The sequence below is a fragment of the Chinchilla lanigera genome, unplaced genomic scaffold (genome assembly GCF_000276665.1).
Source record: "Chinchilla lanigera isolate Chin_1 unplaced genomic scaffold, ChiLan1.0 scaffold00035, whole genome shotgun sequence".
Lineage (NCBI taxonomy): Eukaryota > Metazoa > Chordata > Mammalia > Rodentia > Chinchillidae > Chinchilla > Chinchilla lanigera.
The window spans coordinates 1,233,427-1,247,842 of NW_004955436.1; the positions used below are offsets into that span (position 1 = coordinate 1,233,427).

At 46.9% G+C, this 14,416-nt stretch overlaps 1 protein-coding gene across 1 annotated transcript in view; it reads left to right on the plus strand.

The window, feature by feature from the left end:
• The window catches only part of Slc35f1 (solute carrier family 35, member F1), a 216,028-nt gene that overhangs the window by 137,271 nt on the left and 64,341 nt on the right, over positions 1 to 14,416 (plus strand). The gene's annotated exons all lie outside the window — the stretch shown is intronic.

Genomic DNA, 14,416 nt, shown 5'->3' on the forward strand with positions numbered 1-14,416 from the left:
TATAGACATGCAGGTACAAGTTCAGGCAAGTTTGGGCACCGTGGGCATGGTTTTCAATTCAGCAAAGCACAAAGCTCTGCTCCAGCTCTTTTCTGGTCACCCCTCAGCACCAGGCCCTTCCTCTCACTTGGTCATAATTGGAATTCACTTCATTAATATCGAAGATTTCAAACTGACAAGCTATGGAACATTGTAATTATTGACTCTGTAGTAGCAATCACATAAGGGTTGTTGAGTTTGATTGCTTTAGTCACAAAACATAAAACGGAAGAGAGGTTGTCCTTTTTGTGCCTGCTGGGATAAAAATACAGAATGTGTTTAGTTTGTATGGCAAGGATGGGAAGAAGGAAAGTTGTTGCTGGTGGAGTATAAACTTGCACAAGCATGGCAGGGAGTTATTTTGTTGTAGGTTAGGAATATGAAAATGTGCACATTTTATGACCCACTGATGTGGGCTATTGGTAAGTTTCACACAGGCCCAAGACATGCTCCCTGCAGCCCTGAAGACTGGAAATAACCTGTGAGTCCAAGCATGGAAAGAATGGGTAAATAAAATGTAGCATGCCTCCGGCATATTTTAAAAATTGAGTCGAACTTACTTGTGCACAATATGGTAACTCACAAACAAAAAGTTAAGTGAAAAAAGAGCAAGTGCAAAATCACATATAGAATAAAGTCTGATACCAGTATAATAAATTTTATAAAATTTACAAAACATGCCATATGTCGATAGGCATCTATCTGCATATGCGTGTATATAAACATGTTAAAATGGTTCATGAGGCAATTCATAAATTCTTTAGCATTCCTTACACGAGTGAGAGGAAGTAATATTGAGTGTGAAGGAAAGTAAAGGCTTCAACTTTATATGGAATATTTTTGTTAATTTTACTTGTTTCTTTAGTGTCACTTTTTAAAAATGACCATATCTCTGCTGTGGCCACATTGGCATGGCAGTTAACTGAGTATTTTTTACTTTTTCAAAACCCAGTCTTCCAAAGACCACCACTACCTATGACACAAGATGCTTGATCTATTCATTCATCCTTCCACGCATGAATACCACTGCCTTTTACCAATAAGCTACATGTGTTACTATAGAAACAGCAAAAATGTGGGGGATGAGGTCCTGCCCACAAGTTAGGATCTCCTAACTTCAGAATGGAGAAGTTCCTGCTGGAAAAGCATGTGTGGGTGCAGGCATGCCCTGCTGTGGAAGTGTTTTCAATAGGCTTCTGATAAGCATTATTACCATTGTCATGCAGCTACATGGAGTGGGATTTCCTCTATAAAAGCATAACAGGAATACCACCACTTACAAAAGATTAAATTATGGTGTGATTGGTGCTTTAAAAGGGAATGACTCCTTTTTCAGAGATGATTCACTGTAGACCTCTTCTTTGAATGTATAAGATGTGATGACGTGTACCAAACCCTCCTCATGCCAATGCTTGGGTGCCCATGCACTGTGGAGGAGTCTACAGCACAGAGGTGCACACCAGTGTCCTGTCCTCATACTAAAATGTCTTTTGCATAAAGGGATGTAAATGAGTCTTTGGGAGCCTAGGGGTGGAATGTTATGGTTTGTATCTGGATGTCCCTCCAAAGCCTCATGCAGTCTTGGGTCCAGCTTCTAGAGGTTTTTTGTTTTTTGTGTTTTGTTTTTTTTTATCCGTGGTCCAATGCTGGGATTATGGGTTTGAGTGCTACATTCACCCTGGGGTGGGTAGTTTGCCTACAGTATAAGGAAGGGAAAGATCCTGCCCTCTGTGCTCCTCCCTTTTTGCTGTTGTTGCTTTTGCTGTCTTCAGCCACCATGAACTGTTGCCCTCTGCCATGTGCCACTCTGCCTTGGAGCCAGCCAAATATGGACTGAAATCTCCACAAACTGTGAGCTAAATAAACCTTTCCTTCCTTAATTTTGGGCATCAGATATTTTGTCTGAGCAATGAGAGAAAACTAAGCGAGACAGAATTTGGTACCAGGAGTGGGGTTCAAACCCATGCAAACGTATGTGTGTGAAGAGCAAGCCCAGTGTGCATGGAGACCTGCAGCTAAGGACTTTATAGCAGCTCCATGGCAAGGGTGGGGCAAGAGCAGAGAAATCCTGTGCACTGAGCTGGAACCTGGTGGAGAAGCTTCCCTGGAGAAGTGCTATGGGCAGACGTCTCAAGGTGTGCAGACTACTGCAGGTGCCTGCGATGAGGGGTGGAGGAGCAGTGGGTGCAAACTGTCTCCAAGATGTCCAGGGTCACAGCTCTGACTAGGAAGGACGAGGCAGTCCTGGAGGAAGGACATGACAAAACACAGCCTGACACTTTCATGGAGAGCTGTGAGGTGATCATCAGTGAAGAAAAGGGATGAAACCAGGAGAATGTGAAGGCTACCAAGAGGGAGATTGCCCAGGAAGACCCAAGCCTGCAGCAGAACTTGGGAGATGTGTGTGAGGGCAGAGGTCCCTCCTGGGCTGGGCACTGAGTGCATGGTACACCTGGATCCTTTGGAGAACTGAGAGGAATTTAAACCCATGGTACACACAGCTTGCCATCTCTCAGGGCAAAAGCAGAGGCAAGGAGCTCTCAGGGCTCGGCATTCATAGTACTGGGTCCTGTCTCCCATGACTACTGATTTTTAACACACTTTTGCACAATTTTCTTTTGTGCTTTCTTTTGCCCAAGAAGACAGGTTCAATGTGAAAACACCTAATCAACTGCAAAGGACAAAAAATAGTAGGCCACTCATGGGTGTGTGTGTGTGTCTGTCTGTCTGTCTGTCTGTCTGAGAGAGACAGAGAATCCATGACACACAGAGTCTTTTTGTGAATGTGTGGCTTTTACATTTTATTTCTTGGTCCCTTCTCCCTCACCTCTCTTAAAAATGATTGACTGATGATCGGCAGGCACTGATGAGATACTTCTGTGAGCAGTCCTTTTCTTCAGACCTTTCTCCAGGACCCCCATAACAAGAGGTGACAGGGAATCCCAGCCTCTCCAATGTGGGCCCTGGGATCCTCAGAGGAGGCAAAGTGGACTTCGAGGCAGAAAGCCCTGATGCCTGGGCAGATGCTGTCACCTGCAGTGCTCCTTGGCAGCCAGGTGTGTTCTGGTCCTCTCTCTTCTGCCACACTGCAAGGCCTTGAGGTAGAGATGAAACAGAAGAGAGCTGAAAGCTGCACACAAATCTCCTCTTGCAGTCTTGCACCTAAAAATGTGCAGGAAATTTAAATTGCATGGGAGAAAAAGGGTATTTTTGAAAGTTTTCAAAAATAAAAAAAGAGCCTGAGAAGTGCTTTAAACTAATACATGATAGGGATTATTTGCACAGAGGAGATGGTCTTGTTGCTAGGTAACAGAGACATGGAGACCATGGCAGGCCCTGGAGGTAGAGGCACCCATGAGCGTTTGAGGTCAATTCTTGCCACAGTGGGAACTGTGCTGACACGCGTTGCCCACCCAATGGGGAAAGGCAGAGAGGGAGGTTGGCAGACACAGAGGTGAGCTTCCTGCCGTGATTCGCCTCACATATTTGATCCTTATGGGGTACAGTCAAAGCTTTTGTTAGTGCAGGGGGGTCTGCACATCCTAGTTGGGGTTCTTCTAATTCCCCATCTTCACTGATGACTGTTAGTGGAAGGAGCTGCAGGATTCCGGATGCCAGTCTGTGAGGCACTTGCGTCGCTACCATGGACAGAGGCACCACTTAAGACCCTTAGAAATGTGAAGATGTGGCATTCCAGATGAGACTCAAGAGCCAGTAACCACTCACCCACTGAAGGGATATGGGTGTCACTTAAAAGTGAAATCCATTCGACAGGCGATGGTGGATGATGAAGAAGATTTCATGCTTTCCTCCTAAGAGTACGAATGCTCTTTATTTCAGGGACTCTAGACGCAGTGAAGGTTTGGTATGTGTGTTTTCATTCTAGGTCACCACAGTCTCTAGAGCTTTTACTGTGTCCTTCCTATAACTAAAATGTTAAATGGGAGAAAACAAGAAAAGCTCCTTCCCTCTCCCAAAGAGCTGCTGGAGAAAGTGAGCAGCGCACTTTTAATTGTTTTAAGTCTGAGGAGCAAAAACAGACAGGAAATGGCAGGAATTCATCGGCTCAGAGGCCCCTGTAATGTTTCATTTACAAGAAAGTCTACACTGTAAAACTATGTGGTGGCCTGTGTTCATTAAATGGCACGAAGGTACTTATTGCATGGAATTCTGTTCTTGTTATCCTTCAAAAAGCTGAAAGTTCTGAACAGAGCAGTACTATGTTGCAGTCATGATTCTTGAAGTTTGCAGAACATAGAAGTATAAGTTTTCCATTTACACACTGATCTATTACAGAACTTCGATTCAGCCCCAAAATAGCAGCTATTTCTGGATTTCTTGTCAAGTGTGAACATCATAATGTAGAAGCCCCTCCCATTCCCTCACTCCCTTCTCATAGACTGGCTGTAGGTTGTGTTAGACTCCTAAGTGATTCAAACTGAGTTCACATGGAAGAGGATGTGGAAGAGTTGATATGGATAATCACTTAGGATGCAGTGGTTAGAAAGAGCCAGTACAGATGACAACAAAAGGAACAAAAATAACTGGACCAAAAAGGTTCTTGTAGCTCCATTCGTCCTATGACCTCGGGGGACTTATTTATAAAAGCGCATCACCTGTGTTCCCACTCCTACCCCCAGAGAATCCAGGCAGGGTCTCAGGCAGATGCTTCTGCACAAACGCTCGCAGCAGCGTTACTCAGAACACCCAAAGGTGGAAAAACCCCAAGTGCCTACCAATGAATAAATATAATATAACCCCACTTTGGAATGTTTCCTGGCCTTAAAAGGAGTGAAATTCTGATACCTGCCACGGCATGAACGAGCTTTGAAAACATGGTAAGTGAAATAATGAGGACAGCTAAAGTGTGATTATACTTCTATAAGTCGCCAAGATAGTCAATGTGAAGCCGAACAGCAGCTACCAGTGTAAGGCTTTATTGGTCAGGAAGTGCAGAATTTTAGAATGAGAGGATAAAACTTCTGGAGAGAAATGGTGGTGGAGATTGCACATGGATATACATAAAGTCACTGAACTGCACATCTGAAAATGGTTAAAATTATATCTTTTCTAGTATGTGTATTTTATTACAAACATAATAACCATGAAAAAATAATTGCCTCATCCTAACTTGACCCTCGCAATTTTCCTTGGTGAAACTGTGCTTTCTGCTTTTTATCCTCTGACCTCAGGTTTAAAAATATAACAAGGGCTTCACAACACTGCTTAATGTAAGCGCTAATAGAATACCTCAAGGTCAGTTTAGCAGTTTCCTCTCCTAGAAATGTTACTTTCTTGAAACGTGCATTCATCTGCTGACTTCTCGAGGCCAGCCCTACACTCAGGGCATCACAGAAACGTGGAGTGGGAAGCCGATTGCCCTGCCCTGGCTGGGGCTCGCAGGACAGATGGCCCCATGCAGACGGCAGGTCTGAGATGGACAGATGGCCCGGCTTTGGTTCTGCATAGAACTAAATCCTTGGGATTCGGGTTCAGGTGTACCATACTGCAGATGGGTCTCATTTCTATCATGAAGGAATAAATGAGAGGCCACTCCAGAAAGAGTTAAGCAGGAGAAGCGGGGAGATAAAAGGTACTGTAGGCCAGGTACACCCAGGAGCATGCGAATCGCCCTCACCCTATTTGATGCTGCTACCTCTGTCCACTGTTGGGCTTCCTGCCTTAGACCTAGCAATGCCAGTAGCTTGGTTTCTCAGCTGGACAAAGACCCACATCCCCCAAATGCCCCTCAGACTTCCAGCCACACCTCTCACGAAAGAACATTCTTTTCAGTTGAAGTCAGATCTGGAGGTAGACTGGATGTGGCGGTGGCGTCGGGCAGGTATTCCAGCTCTGGGCTTTGACTCAGATCCAAGACACATGAGGAGCAGGCACGCTCAGTCAGCGGGGTTACTTGGAGGACGGCTTGAACTGTCCCTGTTTACATTAAGAATGCTAAGCTCGGTGTGGTGACTCTTCCTTGCCCTGCATCGCCTCTCTTCACTGCAAAAGCGTGTCGGTGGAGTGTGCTCAGCAGCACCGACCACCGAGATTGAGGAGCCCGCATCAGGTCTGAAGCCTGACCCCATCGGGGCCACTGGCCGTTCGCTTCTCAGAGCTCCTGTCCTATCAGTGCACCCACATCCAAGGAGAGAGCCAGGAAAAGACAATTACCATGGACAGTGGGTGCTTCTGCTTTTTGTGGGATTTTTAAAACTTATTTTATTAGAAAATGGACTTCTGGGGAAGGTATATATTCCAGTAAATTCTAACATGGATCATGTCTTGTCAGACATCATCAACACACATGTGCTGAGTCACATGGTGCCAAAGTGGATGCAGCATCAATAAATAGACAGATCTCTGGAAGCTCTGAGGTCCCCAGCTGTAGCATGTGTGTGATAGAAGGTAATAAAAACAGAGACCTTAGTTTCTGTGAAGCAGATCTGCAGTGTGCATGTTTCAAGATTTGTTCTCAGTATTTGTTAATCAGACCATGTCTGATCCTGGAATGTAACAGAAAAGGGTTGTAAAACAGGCTTGCTCTCCCTAAATTTACTACTCAGCACAAAAGTAACATGTATGCAACATTTTAACATGAGGAAGGGTAGGGTTAAGTTCCAGATCCACCAAACAGAATTGAGAGAAGCAGTGAAGTGGGTCCGGGTGGGGGGATTTCCCTGGGAAGGGAAGAGTCTGAGGTGCACAGTGCATCCGCCAGGCCCCTGGCTTGGACTGCCTGAGAACAGAGTCCACCCCGCAACTTGCCTGTTCGCTCCCCCAGACACAGGCCAGCAAGCCCCAGAGAAGACGCCCAATTCAAACCAAGAGTGCCAGGGCACATCAGAGACAAGCGCCATCTCAGAGGAGCTTTTAAAAGCTGCAGCCCTGAGTCCCGGCCCAGACCTGTGGGTGACTTGTGCCACTGAGTTTAAGGACCAGACACAGTGGCAAGAGCAGTGCAAGCCCTTAACATGGCCAGGAAGTAAATAGACATCTGTGTAATCTCGCACGCAGCTGCATCACTTGACATGTTTTACTTTGTCTTCTTGCTTCCAAAATACCTCAGCGGGGTTGAGAGCTCTGTTTGGGGTCCGTGCGTGTGGCTGAGGCTGGAACTACAGGAGCGCGGGCACTGCACGGCAGGATGGCTGGGGTGTGCATGGGTCCGGATGCCAGGGCTTCACTCACGGTGTAAGCTTGCCGCGTGGCACACTGTACTCTCCAGCTCTTGGTGGCTGCTGTTCGAATCATGCCCTCTTACCCCCTTCTGAAGACGGCAGTCCCAGCCCTGGAAAGAGTGAGGTCCTCCGCCCCAGCTTTCCAAGGCTCCCATGGTTGGCACACACATTGCACCACACCAGCCATAGAGTCCCTCAGAGACTTTGAGGCCCCAGACACAGGTTCGCTCTGTAAATGGAGCGCCAAGGGCAGGAGGCAATTGGCCACCAGCAGAAGGGCAGAACCACTGCGAGGGCAGAATGCACGAAAGTGAACAGGGCCTCTGACCCCGTCCCAACCTCAGTGGGAAGAGTCGGCAACAGCTCCTCCTGCTCCCGAGGCTGCAATGCAGAGTGCAGGTGGAGAAGCCGGACTCACTCCCTGGCTGCTGAAGAGTACGTTATCCCCTGAGATCAGGCCAGGGCGGGGGTGAGGTCTGCACCCACAGCTACACTGTCAGTGCCCACAGGCTGCAGCAGTGCTGCTCTGCTGGCCAAAGCTTCTCCTAACAATGGAATTCTTCCTTTAATACAAACGTTTTATTACGAAAACCTTCCAACACGTAGGAAAGTAGACAGAACAGCCTAACAAACAACAGTATGACAGTGTACCAACTTCAGCAAATTTCAACTGAGAGCCAGTCCCATTGTACCCTTCCCTCGCCAGCTATCTCCCCTGGGTTACTCTGAATCCAGTCTCAGGTCTTACCTCTTTTCCTCTGTAACAGTTTCTTCTACTCATCACTGGGATGTAAGAACTTAAATGTGGTGTAACAACAGCACTATGATCACATTTAAATAAACTTGAATTCCAGGTATCCTGTCAAGTGTTCAGATTTCCACTTGTCTTATACATATATATCTTAGTTTTTTTGAATTAGAATGCCATTGATTTTTTTCTTAAGTTTTTAAATCTCTGTATTTCACATTCTTTGTTATTGCAAGTTTGGTTGGAGCAATCACCGTTTGGCCAAAAGATATTTCTCCAACCATCCCCTGCACAGCTCCCCAGAGCCTGGGTCAGACGCAGATTCCGGGTCACTCAGCCTGGGCAGGCCTGAGATTCCAGTGCCCCACGCACTCTCCCTGTATCCCAATTAGTCCCAGGGCTACCTTGGGACAGAGCAGGCTTGGAGTGGCCAGGCCATGGCCTCCCCCGCAACCTGGGTCCTTCCGATTGAGCGTGCTTCAAGGTGTTCCTCCTATCTGTTTCCTAAGTTGATGGTTGAATACAGAGGCTTGGTCAACTCTGAGCTTGTGTTTTGCATCTGGAAGCAGGTAGAAGTGCATACAATGTAGTGGCTGCTTGTCTCTTCCTTTCTAATGCTCATAGCACCCTTTCAGGCTTAGACTCTTTCCTTCACTAGAAGACACTAAATGGTGATATTTTGAATTCTCTCATTTCTTATTCGTTCATTCTAGAATATGACCACAAAGACAAATCTCTCATCCACTAGTTAGTTACTCAGGGTTAGCGTTCCTGTAAAATTCCAGGAGAAAAACTCGATGCTTTTCTTTGGTTTGACAGTTTTCAAGATAATGTCTGGGGTCAACCATGGCTTTCACTGGTGACCGATTTGCTTTATACTAGTACTTGTCAGGTGGTGATGCTATTGCTGCTGTTTTAAATACATTTGGATCTCCTGAGTACATTGTGTGAATTTCTATCCATTTTGGTTATTTCATCAGAAAAGTTTTTCAGGTTGGGATCTGAGTCCTTGTAACACAGCACCGTGGTCTTTGAGCACATACCTTCTCTTCCCCGTGACAGGATGTTCCAGGTTCAACTTGCACATTACATTTCCACAACACAGAGTACCAACCACTGTACAGTTATGGCCACATTACGTTTCCAGACCCGGATCTGCCAGCAGCCATTCTACAAAGATCATCATTTCCTGTGGAAAAATGTGTCTTAAGAGCTACTCTGGGTGCTGTGGTGCTGGCTGCCATTAGGCCGATATAAGGAAAGCATTTTAATCCCGTGAACATGTCCTTCCGCATATTCAGCTGGAATGTGTGTGTGCACGTATACATATTCTAGAAATATCACATGCTATTGTTGCATTGCTCTCAAAATGCCTCTTCTGAACATAATTTCAGAAAGATAATATAAATAGTAATGCCTCTCATTTATTTATTAAGCATAGAAGCAATAAGCAGCATTCTTAGAGTAGTGGGTGCTGTATCATAAAAACCAGAACAGACCTCGGAAAAATGTCTTAACTTCTGAGTCCAATTTCATGATCTGAAAAATGCCTTTCTCGCACTGCTGTTAATAACAAGCCTGTCACTTACCAAGTATTTATTGTAAGCCAAACACTTCCTATACGTGTTCTTTTCACTTAATCTTTACAGCAACATTTTCAAGTGAGTGGTGTTTGCCTCCTTCCATAAATGCAACTTTCCCAAGGTGACCCAGGGTGTGAGGGCTGTCACATCGCCTCTGGCTCCGTGATTTGAACCTAGAGTTGTAGGCAGCGGTGCGTGAGGGGCCGCGTGGATGATGCGCTGGCCTCACCTCCAGCGGAAGGGGCCTTGGTCTCTGACGGCACACAGGGCAGGCGATGCAGGCTGTGTGGGGTGAGCAGGTGGCCGCGTTCTGCTCTGCCGGGCATCTGGCCAGTGACGCGCCGCACTGCTCAGGTACCACATTGGGTCTCACCTGCGTGTCCCCTGTGACAGCCGTGCTCAGGCCAGAGCTCAGGCCAACACCTTCTGTTGTGTTGTCTTCTGAGCACACCCGGCAGTGGCAGGCATCCGGAGGAGAGCACACCTTGGCCTCTAGCCTTACATTGTGCATCACTAGCTGCTACACAGGTCTTTGTTCAAAGCAACATTCACAAAACTGACAGATTCATCTGCTAATGTCAGGAGGCATCACAGCCAATTACAGGATAGTTCCGGGAGGCAGACGGGGTCACTTTTCACAAAATAGGAGGAAGGAAAGGGAAATGCTCTTGTCATTTAGAAGACAAATACGTTTTCCTCACAGGGGGCTCACCCCAGGAAAACAGATTTATACTGATGCAGAATTCCATTAGAAAATTTGAATAATTTCAAATCAAAACCTCACAATGCTCCTTCCTAACCAAACCATCATGAACCAGTTCAAGCTAGTGAGTGGTAGCTCCTATTATGAGTGATATCCTCATGATATCACTAGATAAAGTACAATATTTGACACTCTCTCTAGATAGCACATAGCTACATACATTGTTTGAATGCACTAAGAATAGGGCCGTGTTTGTTTTGCTTTGAAATCAAGCCTGGAACATTCTGGGTGTGGTTATGCTGGGCTGTTTCTCACATGCGCTCAAGTTTTTGAGTGAAAGAGGAAAAATTAGCTGTATTGGAGGAAAAGTAATTACGAGTTTTCAGGCACAGACCCAAGACCACCCCACATCTCACAACAACTTGATGAAAATTAGAGATATATGGTCACTATAGGGAAAAGATACTGATGATAACCAGGCTAGGGCAGCCGCGCGTGGGACAGAGCCCAGGAAACACACACTGCACACAGGGCTTCTGTGATGCTTGCTCGGAGGAGTCAGGGTGCATTTCCTTCTAGGCACTGATCATGACCAGCTGCACACAACTCCCCAGCGGGGGACACCCAGCAGGGAAGCTTTCCTGCTCAGCGCTCTGTTGATTTGGGCTGCGCTGTGAGCCACAGCCCACGGCCCGTCTGTCTCCTGTTATAACCCCAAGCCCCAATCTAAATGGCATCGTTTGTCCTTCTGACCTGGCCAACTCCAACCCAAAACATGCCAGTGCCCATGGACAAAGGTCAGAAATTTAGGGAACAAGGTTAAATTCCTCGCACACAGCTGCCTACACAACTACCTTGCATGGGGCGGGGGACCCAGAGCTCACAATAAAGGTCAAGTTACGAATAATGAGAGCCTTGTTCAGTGCTTTGCGAATACCTCACTTAACCCTCGCAAACGCCCAGGAGGCAGATCCACCGAGGAGCATCGTGAGTTCCTGAGACCGAGCTGCACACTGTGTGCCGCCTGGCTGGCAGCGTGGCTCGGTGGTTCTGGAGCGGCCCAAAGGACACGTGGCTGTCGTGATCTGTGGCACCACAGCAGGCAGCGTCTGCACATCTCCTCGGGGAGAGGCCAGCCAGCAGACCTGCTGAGCAAACCCCAAGAAACGGGCTCCGGGACACAAGCAACTGCGAAAATGAAGCAAAGTTACAAGACTAAAGGGGCGGGCTCAAGAAGAGGCACGGCCTGCACAGAGTTAGGACAGGGACGTGCACCTGGTGTCAAGGGCTTAGACTTCAAGGGTTAGGTGATCTTTGTGAGGAAGCCTGTCTACAGACCTGGCCTGACACCTGATGTGGTGTGGGTGGCCTGGAACAACGCAGCACCTCAAGGACTTGGAGTCCCTCCTGCAGCATTTCGCCATCGAGGTCTGTCTTCCCCAGCAGTAGAAAGTGAGGCTCTGAACCACGAAGCGGGTGTTAAATTCAGAGTGGGGTTTGTTTCACAGCGCTCTTAGATCTCACGCTCTGCCCTTGTGAGAGAGGTGGAGTAACCACAGCATGCGGGTGTTGGCCACAAGAGTTTAAAAGCTGGCACGTGGATTTTGTGTACGAGATTTTAGACCTCCTAAAACCGTCTGTTTTTCCTGACTTTATGACCATTTCTGTATGACTTTACTGTTACCTTTTACATCAGTGTAAAGAAGAGCATGTCAGTAGTTGTGCTTTCTTTCCTAAGATGCATCAGAACTACAAGGATTTTAGATATTATGGAAGAATGCAAAGCAAAAATGTGCTAAATAAAGTCATATATTTTCACAAAAGTTGAAAGCTCAAAAAATTCAGGGAATGCAGATTTCTCAGTTGATGTCATTTGGTCTGTGTTGAAATATATGCCTCAGAATGAGCAGTAGACTGAGTTCATGATTGGAGCTACAATATTTTCTTTTCATCATCAGGCCCAAAAATGTAACTTTGTAAGAAATAAACTTACTGCCAGAAATTGGTGCTGTATGCAGTCATATCCATGTATATATGCCTTTTTCTATCATTATGTGGACAAGCTGTGGCAATATGACAACCCTAATAATGTACATCACTTAAAGTTAGTAAAGTAGTTCTACACAGAGCAATAATGTTATATTTCTAGGACAATGCCAGGTACAAAGAACCCTTCTAGAGGGATGTGTACAATATAAACAGTAAATCGTCCTGTAAATTCTAAAAACACAGCAAAAAGAGTCATATAGGATGCACACATATGGAGAAAACATGTAACAAAAATGTAAGCCAGTGTGAAAGCCCTGGGCCCAAGCCCCCAACACACGCAAAAATCCAGGACATAAAGGGCCCATAACCATCCCAAGCCTGGAATTAGAGGGAGGAAGGCCTGAAATAGAAACTAGCAGGGCAGGCTTCAATTTCATCTGCACTATTTTTTCCTAAAAAAAAAAAAAAAAAATCTGAAACAGACACCACAAAATGTGAATGTTTAAATGAAAGTGGAATTTCCAATCTTTCTCTGTTCAATCATACTGATAATGAAAAAATGACACACAGAGTGCATATCAGCACCAAACCATAACTCTAAAGTGTCCACTAGCAGATTTTATTGCTTCCCAGCTAATTGAGAAGCGTGGAGGGATTGTAGAGCACTGCGCACCGCTGATACTGCCGATGTTTCTGTGGTTGGCCCCGTTTCCTGACGAGGGAGAAGCCGTTCCCGTAGCAGGGACTCTGGGGAACGTATTGCCATTGCTCTAGCAAGAGTTGTAACAGTTATGCTAGGTGAGTGTCATGGGAATCAGTAGATACCCCCCACGCCATCCTTCTAAGTGTTGCATTCTTTTACTAAAAATAAAAACCACCCTCTTGCCTTCCTTGAGTGAGTGTGCTGCATATTTCCAGGCACTTCCAATGAAAGAATACATTTATTTAGGGTGTTTTGCTTCTTGGACTTCTTCAGTAGTCCAGCAAGGCAACTGATCACTCCTCGGCACCTGGGTGATAAACTGCACTTTGGAGAGGCTCTTTCTTCTGGGGCTCGAAGGCCCCCGTTACCAGCTCCTCCCGGTCTGCACTGAGGTGTGGCTGGTGTGCTCAGAACTCGGTGATTCTCTGTTCATTGTGCCAATTAACTGGCACAGTGACCTCTGACTTCAGAAGTGCCGTTAAGGTTCAATATGCTGGTGACTGTTTTATGCCCTATGTACCATGTATTATATGTAAACTATCAACAAATTAAATTTGTCAGTTGTCTATATTCTAACTAGAAAATAATTTCATTGGCGGAAGCATGAATGTTCACAATAAGTATACTTTAAGTACTACAATTTCAATGTTATTTAATGTTTCTGAGACTATTGGACATGAAGTTTATCCATCCTTTTTATGTTATGTCTTATTTATCATGCTTGTTGGGTCTTAAAGCATGGACGAAGACAATGGCACCCTCTTCAACTTGTTGCTGCCTGACATGTAGTACAGATGAGAAAACAGCCCTGCCAGTGCAGGGCGCTGGCGCAGCACACAGCCAGGCACCCGCCAGCCAGCGGGTCAGAGCGAGGGCCTCCCTGGTTGCGGGGTGCTGCTGAGCTGGTGTCTGGAGGGGCAATCCAAGCAGAGGAGGTGGCGTGTGGAAAGGCTGGGGTCAGAAGGAGGCCCAGCGGTGAGGCACTCTCTGGTGGACAGGCCCCCACTCTGCAGCTGGGTCCCCTGGGAACTCCCTGTCCAAGCAGCCTGACAGTGACATGCTGCTGGACATCAGCCATGCTCGGTCCCAGACGTGGTCACGTACTCAGTGTCCAGCCCCCAGGCCCGTTCAGATTTCTAATTAAATGTCCAAGACACCTAGTTTCTTCAGAAGCACCCCAGAACGCAGGGCCCCTCGGTCAGGCCCTGGCTGCTTTTCTGGACAGCCTGACCCTGCAGGCACGCATCCCCTGTCTGGGCAGGAGAGGCGTGGATGGCCATCGCAGCCACAGGAAGGGCCGTTTGTGTCTCAAACTGGCTCTGATGTCCTCAGAGAGAACCCGCGCCGTAATCCTCTCGTTCAGGCCTTCGAGCACGGGGCTGGCCCTGTCAGCGAGGCGCCGACTGCCGCCCAAAGCTCGGTGTGCAGGGGCGGGTGGGCGCTCGGGGCGGGTGGGCGCTCAGGGGCGGG